Genomic DNA, 12741 nt, shown 5'->3' with positions numbered 1-12741 from the left:
CGTGGCAACCACAAAGACAGCCATAGACTAAAGAAGTGATGTATGGCTATACTTAATGACAGTGCAGTTTTTTCAGTCAAATAATAGAAATAGACAATACATTAAACAAAAAATTTTGTAGATAAGGTTTAACTATGATAGAGTTTATAAAATGTCACTCAATCCGTAGTGTATTATATTAAAAATACTAGCAGCCCGTCCCGACCTTGTCCGGGAGCAATCAGGCTTCAGGTCACTCCGCCCGCCCCGACATTGTCCGTGGGTCCCCCGGAGCCTTACCTCATCTGCCGCACCTCCCCGCGCTCCTGGGTTCACCGGTTCACCGCTCCTCGCTGCTCCTCTCTACCTGTCCGCCGCTCCTCCCCGTACACTAGCAGCCCATCCCGACCTTGTCCGGGAGCAATCATGCTTCCCCAACCCCCGCCCGCCCCGACATTGTCCAGAAGCCCGGGCCCCCGCCCGGCCTGTCCCCCACCTGCCCCGACCCCCGCCCGCCCCGACATTGTCCGTGGGTCCCCTTACCTCAGCCATCGCTCCTCCCCCGCGCTCCTCAGTTTACCGCTCCTCACCGCCGCTGTTCACCGCTCCTCCCGCCTGTCCGCTGCTTGTCACCTAACCGCTGCTGGTCATCGCTCCTCCGGCCTGTCCGCTGCTCCTCACGTCACTGCTCCTCCCCCGCGCCATGTCCGCTGCTCCTCGTCACGCTCCTGGATGCCGCTCCTCCCCGCGCTCCTGACGTGAGCACGCACGTCACGGCCGGTGCTACTTCGGAGGGACTACTTTTTTTTATGTACATTTTTTAAATAACGTTTTTTTAAAAATGTATATAGCCTATAATCATCTGTACACCCTGACGATTACAACGGTGTATCGGGCGTGTGGATTGGCGCTGTGGTTCCCGAGTTTACCCGCCTCAAAGCCTCAAAGTTCTTCCTTTATTATAGTAGTATAGATGTACAGGAAGGGACATATTTCTGTACAGAATAAACAATGCAATTGGGATTCTTCAATGTGTGCTGCACAAGGCAACACACATGGAAAAACAACGCTAGGTGGCTAAACACTGACTTGTTCATAAGGCACAACACCTCCACAACTTCACAATAGGTGATATTGTGGTGGCGAGAGGGGCTTGTACATTTGCCCCTGAGTCTACCAGGGGAATTAGCCCAAAGAGACAGCTTGACAACCCCATTGCAGAGCCAAAACATGGCAATGAAATACATAGGCCCATCTTTGCAAGGTGGTTGTGTAGCGTGCCATTCGTATCCTTGGCGTAAAGCTACGCCCTGCAACTTCAGGAAAGCTGGTATGCTGCATACCTACATTAGTACTGTGGAGACCTGTGTCTGACCCCGCAATGCATGAGAAATGATGTCTCCTTGGGCATATTCTGGCCCACTTACACAATGCTGCAAGTGTCTCTGAGGTGGTGTGAAAGATTCGAGTGTGCCACAGAGTGTCCCTTCCTGCACATGACCATTCCTTACAATATGTGCAGACAATTCAAGGTGTGCTGCTTCATACAGCACATTTTGAATTTACATGATGACCTTCTCAGCACTGATTGTTCATGTGATGTGAGGTGCACCTTCATGCAGCTGAACAATCAATGGTGTCCTGTTGTTTCCATGTGTACTGCACAAGACAGAACACATTTGAACAGCATGTTTGTGAACCAATTCAATAAAACTCACCACTGTGTATATTCAGATACAAAATACCAAGGGTATCACACATTACGCACTCCAACATATTCTAGCTGGCCATGGAGAGAGTGTCCAGACCTCTAAAGATTTGTTTGTGCATGTATTCAACTCCCAACCGTGGCACACAAGCTATGATGCGAAAAGGTGGTCTTGAGCCCTATTGTGCTTCCTTCTCAGGCAGGCAGCTAAACGCAGCATTGTGACTCAGGCTAAGGCAATTGTGCTCCCACAATGCTGTACAATGTAACATTGATGATTAAATGGTCTGCTTGTGATATGCACCAACAAGGCAAAGATATGACACATCAGATGAAAGACAATCAATATCGGCAGAAATCCTACGTTGTGACCTAACTTGACATTACAGTGATGTCGACACATACAAAGGATGTGTGACTCTGTATGATGCAGCAATACATTTGTAATGATGGACACAAGCTTACATATTGTGGATGTGACGGACTCTTCAAACTGGTTTCTGGGATTGGCACCTGGTGCAACACGGATTTGAACATCATTGACAGTTAACTCAGTCAAAAATGTACACCCCTTCCATGTCTCTGGTCATAGTCATCACCAACATCACTTAACATGTCTCCTATCCTGTGTGTATGCTGTGTAATTCACATGCATGTGCTGGAGTGACATAACTCATTGATATTTCTTGCATGGGTATCACTGACTGGGGATGTGCAAAGTTACATCCAGAAGACATATGCATTGCTCCATCTTTACGTACGGATTTGTTTATACTTCACACTTTTTAAAAATATCATCACGCTGGAGGCAAGGTACATGTGATACACACCCAGACTGCCTACTACTACATACAGGATTTTACCCAGATATTCATCACATCTCACAATGACAATATTTAATGTATGAACCAGCTGTGAGACATGAAATGAAACGTGTGTTGGTATCATTCATGAATTCACACTTGTGTCCTATTCATCCTCAGATTCATCAACATCAATGACAGTGCCCTGTAACTGTACTGTTGCAGTTCAGGTTGCATACATGATTGTGTCTATTTTGCCTGTTGTTACCACAAGACATGACCAATGATGAGTTGGGCAACGCAAGACAATTCAGCTTGCAAATTTGCACTTTTTGCACACACCACTTGTTTGACACATTCCCAAGGCCACGTTTCTCCCAACAACATCATGTTCTCCGTGGTCCGTAGACAATATCATCGTTGCAGATCTCACAAGGCTGTGTTACACAATTGATGTTGTATGATCACACCTTTTGTATGTGGCAGACTGACCCTCCGGAGATGGGCTATCTTGTAAAAAAATTATTTTTCTAATCTCATCACACGTTACACAAAATTAGCCATGTGATGGTGCAATTGTGATTGTGAGACAGTGTTGCAGTGATGTGATACTTCACATGCATTGTGAAGTGTCAACATAAGATTAGACCCTTGCTCAGTGGTGCTAGACATGTCTGTACATGAGACAGTGTGTTATGTCATGTATCACATGGCCATCACATTCACATTAAGGGCACACACACATGTCTCCTCATACACTATCTTCATAGGATACGCTGCGCAGCCCACCTTGTACCTTGACACTGCACTTCATTTTATGTTTTTCGGAGTGTACCCATTCCTGAACATGATCATATCGCATCATGAACACTGTCTCACTTGTACAATGGTACAAGTGTGATTGTGTGGAAGCTGGCGTCTTCATTCAACTGACTGACATCATCCTGTAGCACTTCTCACATTGTGTTCCAAACTGCATTTTTGACTTGGTTACAAAAGTGTTCATTTATTCTTTTCGAGGTTGTACTTACAACCTTGTAGGCCAATCATGACTCCCAGGTGGTCCAACATATCACCATCAAGACCGACACAGTCCTGTCCTCAGTACTTCCATTGATGGACAGTCTTGTCCATACCGAAGATCCGCAGCATTTGAATGCACACAGGCTCCCACCTCCCCTTCCATACACTTATGTAATATCCCTGTAGGATCTTTCCTCACTCTCAACCATCAAGAGCAGGTAGAATATAACCAGCCAGAGGAAGCCCCCAATGCCCCCTCTGACATCCTGTCCTCCCTACCAACATCTACCATCTTTCAATACACACCCAAACCCACTAGTAATAAAGTAAACCCCAGAAACTATTAACAATGTTTAAACTACCCCTTGGACCGGCACCCAACAAGATTTGATACAAGACAAAAAAAACATGTGAGGACAAGTACACAAGACTTCACAGAGACACTGGGGACAGTTCACAGGACACAACAACACTCTCCACTACCAAAAACACAAGCACAACACTCCAAACACCTCCCACACTCTCCACATTCACTAACAGTGTGCTCAAAAGAGAAAGTGAAAGTGTACAGTACTCCTCCAGTACACAGGATGCATGCTGACATCACTTCCTGTGTGTTTGCGGCCTGGTTTTTGACTATGCGGTAAGCTTATGCACACAAATTAGTTTTAGCGGTAATATTCAGTGGTTGTAACATTTTTTTTGCGATTATTTAATATGGCATTCATGAAAAAATGATCGCATTTGCTAAGTTCAAGTTGTTCCTCAGATGCTCAGGATTTTATGGAATTGCATGACTGCTGACACCATTTGTTTGTGTAGTGTTATCTGTGTTGGCTATGTGTCTTAACTCAATCTGAAATGTCTACATTACAGTTATACATAGCTGTCTACATGCACTTGAATCATACATTGCAGACTATCCACATTGATTAATGTGTGATTATACATGCATGCATCAATGGTCGTCATTGTGTTTGACATAGTCAGAAAGTGTGACATCATAAGTGACTGTCAATACACTCATTCCTGTGATGTCTGTTACTGTTTGACATGCTTGCAAAACACATGTAAATGAACATAATGCATCCAATACTTGTAAAACATATTTTGGATGCTCCAAACTATGTGTATTCTTGACCACAGACACATACTTGGTATTACTCAGCCTAGAGTAGCAGATGTGCACAATTTATACGCACAGCTGCAAAGCCAGTCATGTGGATGATACAAGGTGTTTGTGGGACACAATGGTGATCTACATTATCTGATGATGAGAGCAAATTGTGGATGTTTGGAATTAGATTTGTGAGTTCTGCTACATATGTGAGACTCATACTTACATTTCGTATTGCACATTTTGTGTTCGGCACAAAAGCACATCAGTTTAGTGTGACAGTACAACACAGCTTGAAGCTAAGTTGATACCAATAAGATGCCTGGACAGGTGACACCCTAAACATTTTATGTGTGTCTGCAGTTTGTCAAGTTCAAGTTCAATTTTATTGCTTGATTAATAAAAATCGTTACAATCTTCGTTTAGAATAAAAAAGAATGAGTTACATACTACAAAAACATACTTTTATTAATAAACTTCCATATATAAAAAAGTGTTTTTAAAACCATTTCTTTGTTTCCCCCATGGGCAGTTCTTTTAAATTCTGAGTCTTGGACAAGCGTATATGGGGGTTGGGATCGCGTTGGTGGACGTACGGCCGCAATCAGACCTTTGTTTTCAGCGATACTGCCATTTTTCTTCTTTGATTGCCCTGGAGCTGATTTTTTACTTCAATCATAAATTTGAGTCCCCGACAGGCCAGGATTGAAGAAGAACCTCCCAGCCAGCTTATTACCACTTACCGGCATGTTTTTATATTCAGTTGGATCAAGATGTCCCGTAGGTACTGTCTTCTTAATGTCATAAGTGCTGGGCACACGCAAAAGAAGGGAATACGAGTTTCATTGTAGTATCCGCACAGTCTAGATTGGGGACTTTCTTTTTGATATTTCCAGGACGGTCTCAGGTCCTTGGAATAATGAAGACCCGTTCGATAGTCTATGTAGATCTTTTTTAGGTGTTGACTAAAATGGGTGGTTAAATAAACCTGCGGTTTTTGATGGTTGTAGGAGGACATTACTGTCGAGGCATGGCGTCGGTTAGTCAATATTTTGTTGTCCTCCTGTAGTGATTTTCTTTTTGCCGCACTGTTAGCTGTTTTACTAAAGTATGCTTGGTCTGTTTCTTTGTTCCATACTTCTAGTAATTCCAGTTCGGACAGGCAGATACTCAAATAGGTTGCCCACGAGTTTCTAGAAGGCTCACTGTCCTGGTTGTTTATTTCTGGCCAACAGATGTGGTCCATTGACCCAGTTGAGCTGAGCGGAGTTTGTGGCATAATTTTACGAACCTTGTCATGGACCGAAATTTTTCTTTTTGTAGTCCGAATTCGAGACGGACTTGAGCCGCAGATGGTGATTTAGGTAGTTTAAACACTGATTTATATATTTTATTTTGTAGTTCGTTTAGTGTTTTGGCCTCCCCTCCAAGCCATGTTAAACTAGTCCGTATGACAGTGTTGGTAGGATCTGTGCAGCATTACTTTTAGGAGGTGAGTGCGGTTAGGGCCATCTATTTTCAGTTGAAGTTGCCTGTATGCGTAAATTAACGTTTGTGATTTCGCTTTTATTGCCAAAATGTGTTCTTTTTTTGAATTACCTTGCCCGAGAGTCACGCCTAGGTACCGCTAGGATTTCTGTTCTTCTAACGCTGACTTATCAATTGTCCATTTAAATTTGATGTTCTTTTGCTCCACTAGTCGCAGTTTTATTCCAGGTTTTCTTGGTCTAAATAGGATTGTAGCATGTTTATTAAACATTGTAGGCCTATTGGCGTTTTACTTAGTAAGACGATGTCGTTGGCAAACTGCAGAATTTGAATAAGGATATTGCCGAGTTTAGGTGCATGGCTTTCGGTTAGTCCTAGGTTTCTGCCTAAGTCTGCCAGGTACAGGTTAAATAGACACGGGGCCAAGACACAGCCTTGTTTTAGGCTGTCCTGGGTTTCGATTTTGGGTGTTAAACTGAATCCTTGGCCTTGTTTTACCCTTGCCCATGTGTCACTGTATAGATGTATTATTGTGTTTAATAGAATACTGGGCAGCCCCCACTCTTTGAGATTTCCCCATAGTCTTGACGTGCTCACTCGATCGAAGGTTGCTCTTATATCTACAAAGCACCCGTATAGTTGTTGGTTCTTTGTTTCGGCTCTCTCCATTAACAGTACCGGGGTAGTCAGATTTGTTGTTGTCCTAATCCCCTTTCTGAATCCAATTTGAAAACTGGGAATTAGGTTGTTGTTTTCCACCCATTTGTGGATCTGCTCTAAAAGACATGAGGCGTAAAGTTTTTCTTCCACGTCTATTAGAGAGATCAACTTGTAGTTCCCCGGGTTTCTCGATCACCCTTTTTATAGATCGGGTGGATGTTGTTTCCTTACAACGATGTTGGCATATGGCCTCGGGTGAAGACTTGATTGAATAGAGCTCGTAAGACCGTTTGGTCCTGGTGCACCCTCCGGTTTGAGATTCTGTATGAACTTTTTTACACATTTACAGGAATTCGGTATTGGCTGGTCGTTCGTCCATTTTTCACTGTCCGGGACATTAAGGTTTGTTACGCTCTCCTGGGAACCTACTAAGTTGTGTGGTTCCATTTCTTTTGTTGAACCTTGAGTTGGGGTCCTGTGACATTGCTTCACCTTTGTTTAAATTGTTGATAATGCCCCAGAAGTCACAAGAGTTTTGTTTTTTTGCTTGTGAATAAGAGTTTTGCCCACATGGTTTCTTTGTATTTGGCCTTTGCGGTCCACAGCATTTTGCGATAATTTTTTCTCAAGCTCCTAATGAGGTTGTGATTCGATTTAAATCCCTGTTTATTGTTCCTTAGTTCCTTCTGTAGCTCCCAGGCTATTTTACTCTTTTCTTGTCTTAACTCATGGGTAAACCAGGATTCTCCCAGCACTTTTGTGCCTTTTTATGAAGCTGGAGGGGCAGAATGCTTATGGATCAAGGCCTCTATCAGGTATTCCCAATTTTTTATGTGATCTCGTCTTCTTGTTGTCCATGTTTTAGCATAAAGTTACATGCTGTTTCCTGGATTGCTTTTGTTTCTCCATTTCTCCATCCTTTTTTTCGCAAGTTGAATTTCTCAAGTTGTTGAGACAAGGAAGATATCTTTTCAGACCAGGTAACCGCGATGTTCATTCGTATAGTTTGGGGAAAGTGGTCGCTTTCTGTATGCTGGACTATGTTGTAGTCTTCAATGGTGTCTACTAAGCTGTAACTAATTATATTAAAGTCTATGGTTGACATGACTTTACCGCTCACATAGGTTGGTACTAGCGTTGGAATTCCCCTTTTCATCCTTTTTAAAATTGTTAGACCCAGTGTTTCTAGTTTGTTCAATGAGAGTGGTTTGTGCCCTTCTTGTGGTTTTGTGTTCTGGTTATGACTGGATGTCCCATCGCTCATTAGGTTAGAGTTGAAGTCCCCTGATATTATCAGTGGGCATTGGTTGTTTGATTTCTGTAGAGCTTTGATAAGTTTCACAAGTGTTTTCATTTTTTCTTTTTTGGTTAGACGGTCAGGGTGGATGTAAACGCTTATTATTAGGAGTTGCTGCTGCGGCTTTCTGATTAATTTTGTTACTTGAACCCAACTCAACCCCACATCCTGTTTCTCAGTTTTCCAGTTAAATTTCTGAGACACGTACGTTGATAGCCCTTCACGTGGGTGTCCAACATTGGACGATCTCTCTGCTAGTATGTGGTATTCAGAGAAACCTGGGATTGCAGGGTATGTCAGGTTCCAAGTATCTTGTAAAAGAATAATATTGTGTTTTTGAAAAAAGGATTGAGTCTCGTGGTCCTGATCCATGCCTCTGAATCCCTGTGTGTTCCATGAGCACATATTGATTTTTGCCAGGTCATTTGTGTCCGTGTTGGTCTTGGATGTTGTTGTTTGATGGTAATATTGCATCTGTTTTAGGTACTCTTTTGGCTTAGTATCATAGGAATCCACGACCAATCCTGGTCGAAGCTGAGGGGCCCTCCTTTGTGTGTCTGGTTTGGATGGTTATTCATTGTTCCAAGGATTTTCTCCTGTGAAGTCGGCCGGACTCCACAAAGGCATGATGTTTGCTTACAACTTATTGGTTCGTTCCCCTTTAGGAAGGGTGTACTTTTCGAAAGGGGATATGGATATCTGGGGCGCATGTGTTGTTTCAAAGTTATTCCCCAGCTCTTGAATGATCCTTTGTTAGCGAAGATCTTGGCGGCTATCTCCTTAGAGGCCCAGGTGATCACGGAGTCTTCAATGTCTAAAATGTCTTTGTTTTGACGGAACTCCACTGCTACCATATCTTGAGAGAATATACCCCTTAGCTCTGGGATTGCCTTGATTTGTTTTATTAGGTTCCCTCCATTAAAAATGTCCTGCCTGCCCTTTGTTACGTATTCGGGTGTAAAAGACAGAATTGGTTTGATGTCGTCCAGGGAGATTTTTTGTTTTCCTCGAGGGTCCAGTTCGGGAGGTTCGTTTCCACTTGCTGACCTAGTTTTAGTTTTAGCCTTCACCTGTCCTGTGTGGCCCTCTTCCCTCGTGCCCCTGGTGAGTGCCTGTCCTCCTTTTGTATTTTGATTGTTTTTACCTTGATCTTGGTTTTTACTTTGTGCTATACATTGCTGGTCGTGTCCGTGTTTTATGATCGTATCCTACGTAAGTCCCTGTCCTCCTTTTGTGTTTAGATTGATTTCCACATGTGTACAAATTTTACTTTGAGCTATACATTGCCAGTCGTTTCCGTTCGTTGTGATCTTAATTGGGGTCAGGTCTGTCTCTAACTGGACGAACTTTGTTTCCTGTTTTTGCTGATTAGAGTTTTTGCCCAGTAATCCGCTGGCACTTTTTTGTGCTGCCTCTGTACTCTAATTCTTTAGAGGCAGGCTGACCTCTATAAATGTATTTATATCTCCTGGGGATGGGGAGTGTTTTGCTAAATGCTTTTTTCGGGGTCTTCCTACGATGTCGTCAGTATTGTTGCTTGTTTATTAGGCCTCTTTAAGTTGGTTCTAGATGTGGGTGGTTGCGTACCCTGATTCGGTCCCTCGAGTGTTATTAAATCTGATTCTTGGAACTGCTCCAACGTTGCCGATTTCTTGAACGAGAAGCTTACCCGTTCCGTTTCTGGGTCTTCCGGTCTGTTAGTAGATGTGTTCGGAGAAATGTTTGTCGTTTCTCGTTCTTGTCTCAAGTTATTCTTAAATATTGAAAAATGATGGTCTGTGGCAGTTAATTGATTGCCTTTTGATTTGGGCCTTGCCTTCCTTGCACATTTCCTTTGCCTTTTTGTTAATTTGTTTTGGGGCTGAGGGTCAAGATTGACCGGAGGTTTAGTTGTTTGAGTTTCCAGTGTTACGGGTTCCTTTTTCTGGTCCTCTTTGTGGTCCAATTGGTTGTATTTCCCGTCCCCCTCATTGCTGTATTTTTGTTTAATTTGGGTAGTTGGAACGTTTAGATTTTCTTTGCTGGATATATTTGGTGGTAAATCTTGATTGACCTTCCGCTTGTTCGCTGTCTTTACTACGCCGAGAATGGCTTTTAGGATTTCTGGAAGAGACGCAAGTTTCTCGATAATACTCCCGCAATCACAATTACTTTGTTAATATTTAGTTGTAAGTTTGTCGGTATTTCCTTTGTTGTTTGAAACTTTATTTGGGGGATCATCCATGCTTCCTCTGTTTGCCAATAAGGATATTATTGAATCAGTCTTGGAGCTGATGTGTGCAATGTGCTTTGCAATAACGTTTATGAGATCTATTTGGACCTCCATTTTATTGGACTGATAGTTGAGCGCCCTTATGGCTTGGTCCAGTGTGCTTATTAACGCGATCCCCCAAAGTACGTTGGGCGCTTGACTGCCTAGACTCCCTTCTGGTTCGTCTAAGTGTGTAATCATGCCTGCCAACGAGATGGAAATTGGCATCTGTGTGTTTCCTTTACTTGATCTACCTCCGTAGCTAATGCTGTCTTCTATCAAGATTCTTTGGTTGCCACTATTTTCCATTAAGTTGTGTGGCGTAGATGCAACTAGGCCCAACCTAATCTCCTTAGCGGTTAGTTCCTGTGCTGGGGTAGGCCCTTGTGGAGATGTTCTTAGTGCTATTTTTTTTGTAGTTTTGGTCGAGTTTAAATCGTTTGGTACTGGAAAGGAATATACCCAGACGTCCTCCCCTTCTGGCCTCTGTTTTGTCGGTTCTTCAGTTTCTCCTGGGTGTGACTCTTTACGTAGATCATTGTAGTTTTTATACCTCGTATTGGTCTTGATTTCGGAATTGTTAAAGATATTCTCCAGAGATTCTTTTCCTGGGGATATCGGGGAAATCAGTGAGATTTGTTGATCACTCTTCGTATCTGTTTTTCTTGCTTAGAGGTTTTGTTGTTTCCGTTCCTCTAGTCTGCTCAGTTTTGGCTCGGTTTCAGTCAGTGATTGGTTTGGTTTGTGGACCAGGGCCCGCACGGTTTCGGATTGTTTCCCTAAATGATATGTTTTCAGCCGTTCGAAGTATGAAGCGGATAAGGCTGTTGCGACGTCGTAGAGCATTGGTTCCATTGTCTACTTGCCCTGGTTTAAGCTTTCCAACAAGTTTGCTAATTTTGGCTTATCGGGCTGGATAGGGCTTGGTAGGTTTAGGGCCTCCTTTGTTGTCACAAAGAGTGCAGAAACAGTATCTTTTAATAAAAAGAATTTGTTGATCTTCTGCTGTTTTCCTGTATTTAGACCCGTTTTGTCTGGTGTCAGAGCTGGTCCTACCGTTGCTTTCGCCCCCTGGGCTACTGCCCCCCCCCCTTTTTGGGCTGTAGCTAGAGGGAGACTTTCTTGGAGGGACTTATCTGAGTTAGACTTCGATTTTTTTGCTTTCTTACTACGTGAGGCTTTACTCCATGGCGCTTGCCGGTTTGTTCCTGATCTCATTCTCCTAATGTTTGATTATTGAATTTATGTTTGGTACTGGCACCCGTGGGCTCCTTTCATTTTTTTTGTTTTTAAGTGTCCCTTTGACTTGGTGGCTTGCTGATTTTGTGTTTTTCCTCTCTCTCTGTCCTGTCCTGTCTTTCAAGTCAGGTCTTTTCTTGCTGTTTGAATTTTATGCAACTCAAGAGCTACAGGACTAGTCGTGCTTCTGTTACGGTCACCCTATGTTTTGGGGGAGAGAAAGTGCTCTGGTCAATTAACGGCAGGAAAAAGTGCATTTATTTTGATGAGTTATAGCTTATTAAGCTTATTGAGCCTTAATGAGCCTTGTTGAACCTTAATGGGCCTTGTATTATGGCCCCTGCGGTGTGGCTTCCTGAGGCCTTGCTCCTGGTTCCTGTGTCCCAAGAATGTCAGTTTTGGGCGGTATCGGGTTTGTCAGGTTTATCAGGGGACTATATGTTTCAGTGGATTTTTATAGTTCCTGCAAACTGCTGGGCCAATTAGCTGATTTGTAACCTCCGTAGGTCCATAGGTGGGCTTCCTATGAGGTGAGATGGGGGTTTAGGTAAGGTTTTCAGTAGTGGGGGTAGTTTATAGCCTGTGGTCCCCGTAGCAGCTGACAGAAAGGGCAGTGAGTGGTGCCCACGAAAGCAACTGATCGTGAGCGGAGCACTCGGGGGGACCGCGAGCAAATCTGACCTAGTCGGACCTGCCTAGGTTGGCCCCCCCCGGGCTCATACTTCGCGGCCGCCTCTATCGACAGCCGCGTTCATGTCTTTCATCTCGTCTCGTCCCTCCTTCGGAAGCGGCCTCACCTCCTTTATGGATGCCGGTCCCAGTGTCGGTGCAGAGAAGACCCGGCCACTTCAGCCTGAAATACGGGTAAAAACCCCTGCGCTGCCACAGGTGCTGCCGAAAACCCGCTGCCTTCACTCCGCTTCGGCTTCGGCTACGGCTACGGCTTTCGGTGCCTCTGCCCTGCACCCTCCGCGCTCGCTCGCTCGCTCCTCTTTCGTCCACTTCCGTCACTCACACTGGTCTGCACTTTGTCATTTCTTTTTTACTCTGTACGCTTCATGAGCTTGTGGTAGCAACACTGATGTTGTTGGCCGGAATCTATGCACCATAATGCAGAATGTGTCAGCCGTGTGCAAATCATGTAGAGGACAACAAAGCACACAAAGCCATCTGTTC

This window comes from Lissotriton vulgaris, chromosome 1_1 (assembly GCF_964263255.1).
Source record: "Lissotriton vulgaris chromosome 1_1, aLisVul1.2, whole genome shotgun sequence".
Taxonomy (NCBI): domain Eukaryota; kingdom Metazoa; phylum Chordata; class Amphibia; order Caudata; family Salamandridae; genus Lissotriton; species Lissotriton vulgaris.
Note: the sequence above shows the minus strand (reverse complement) of the source record.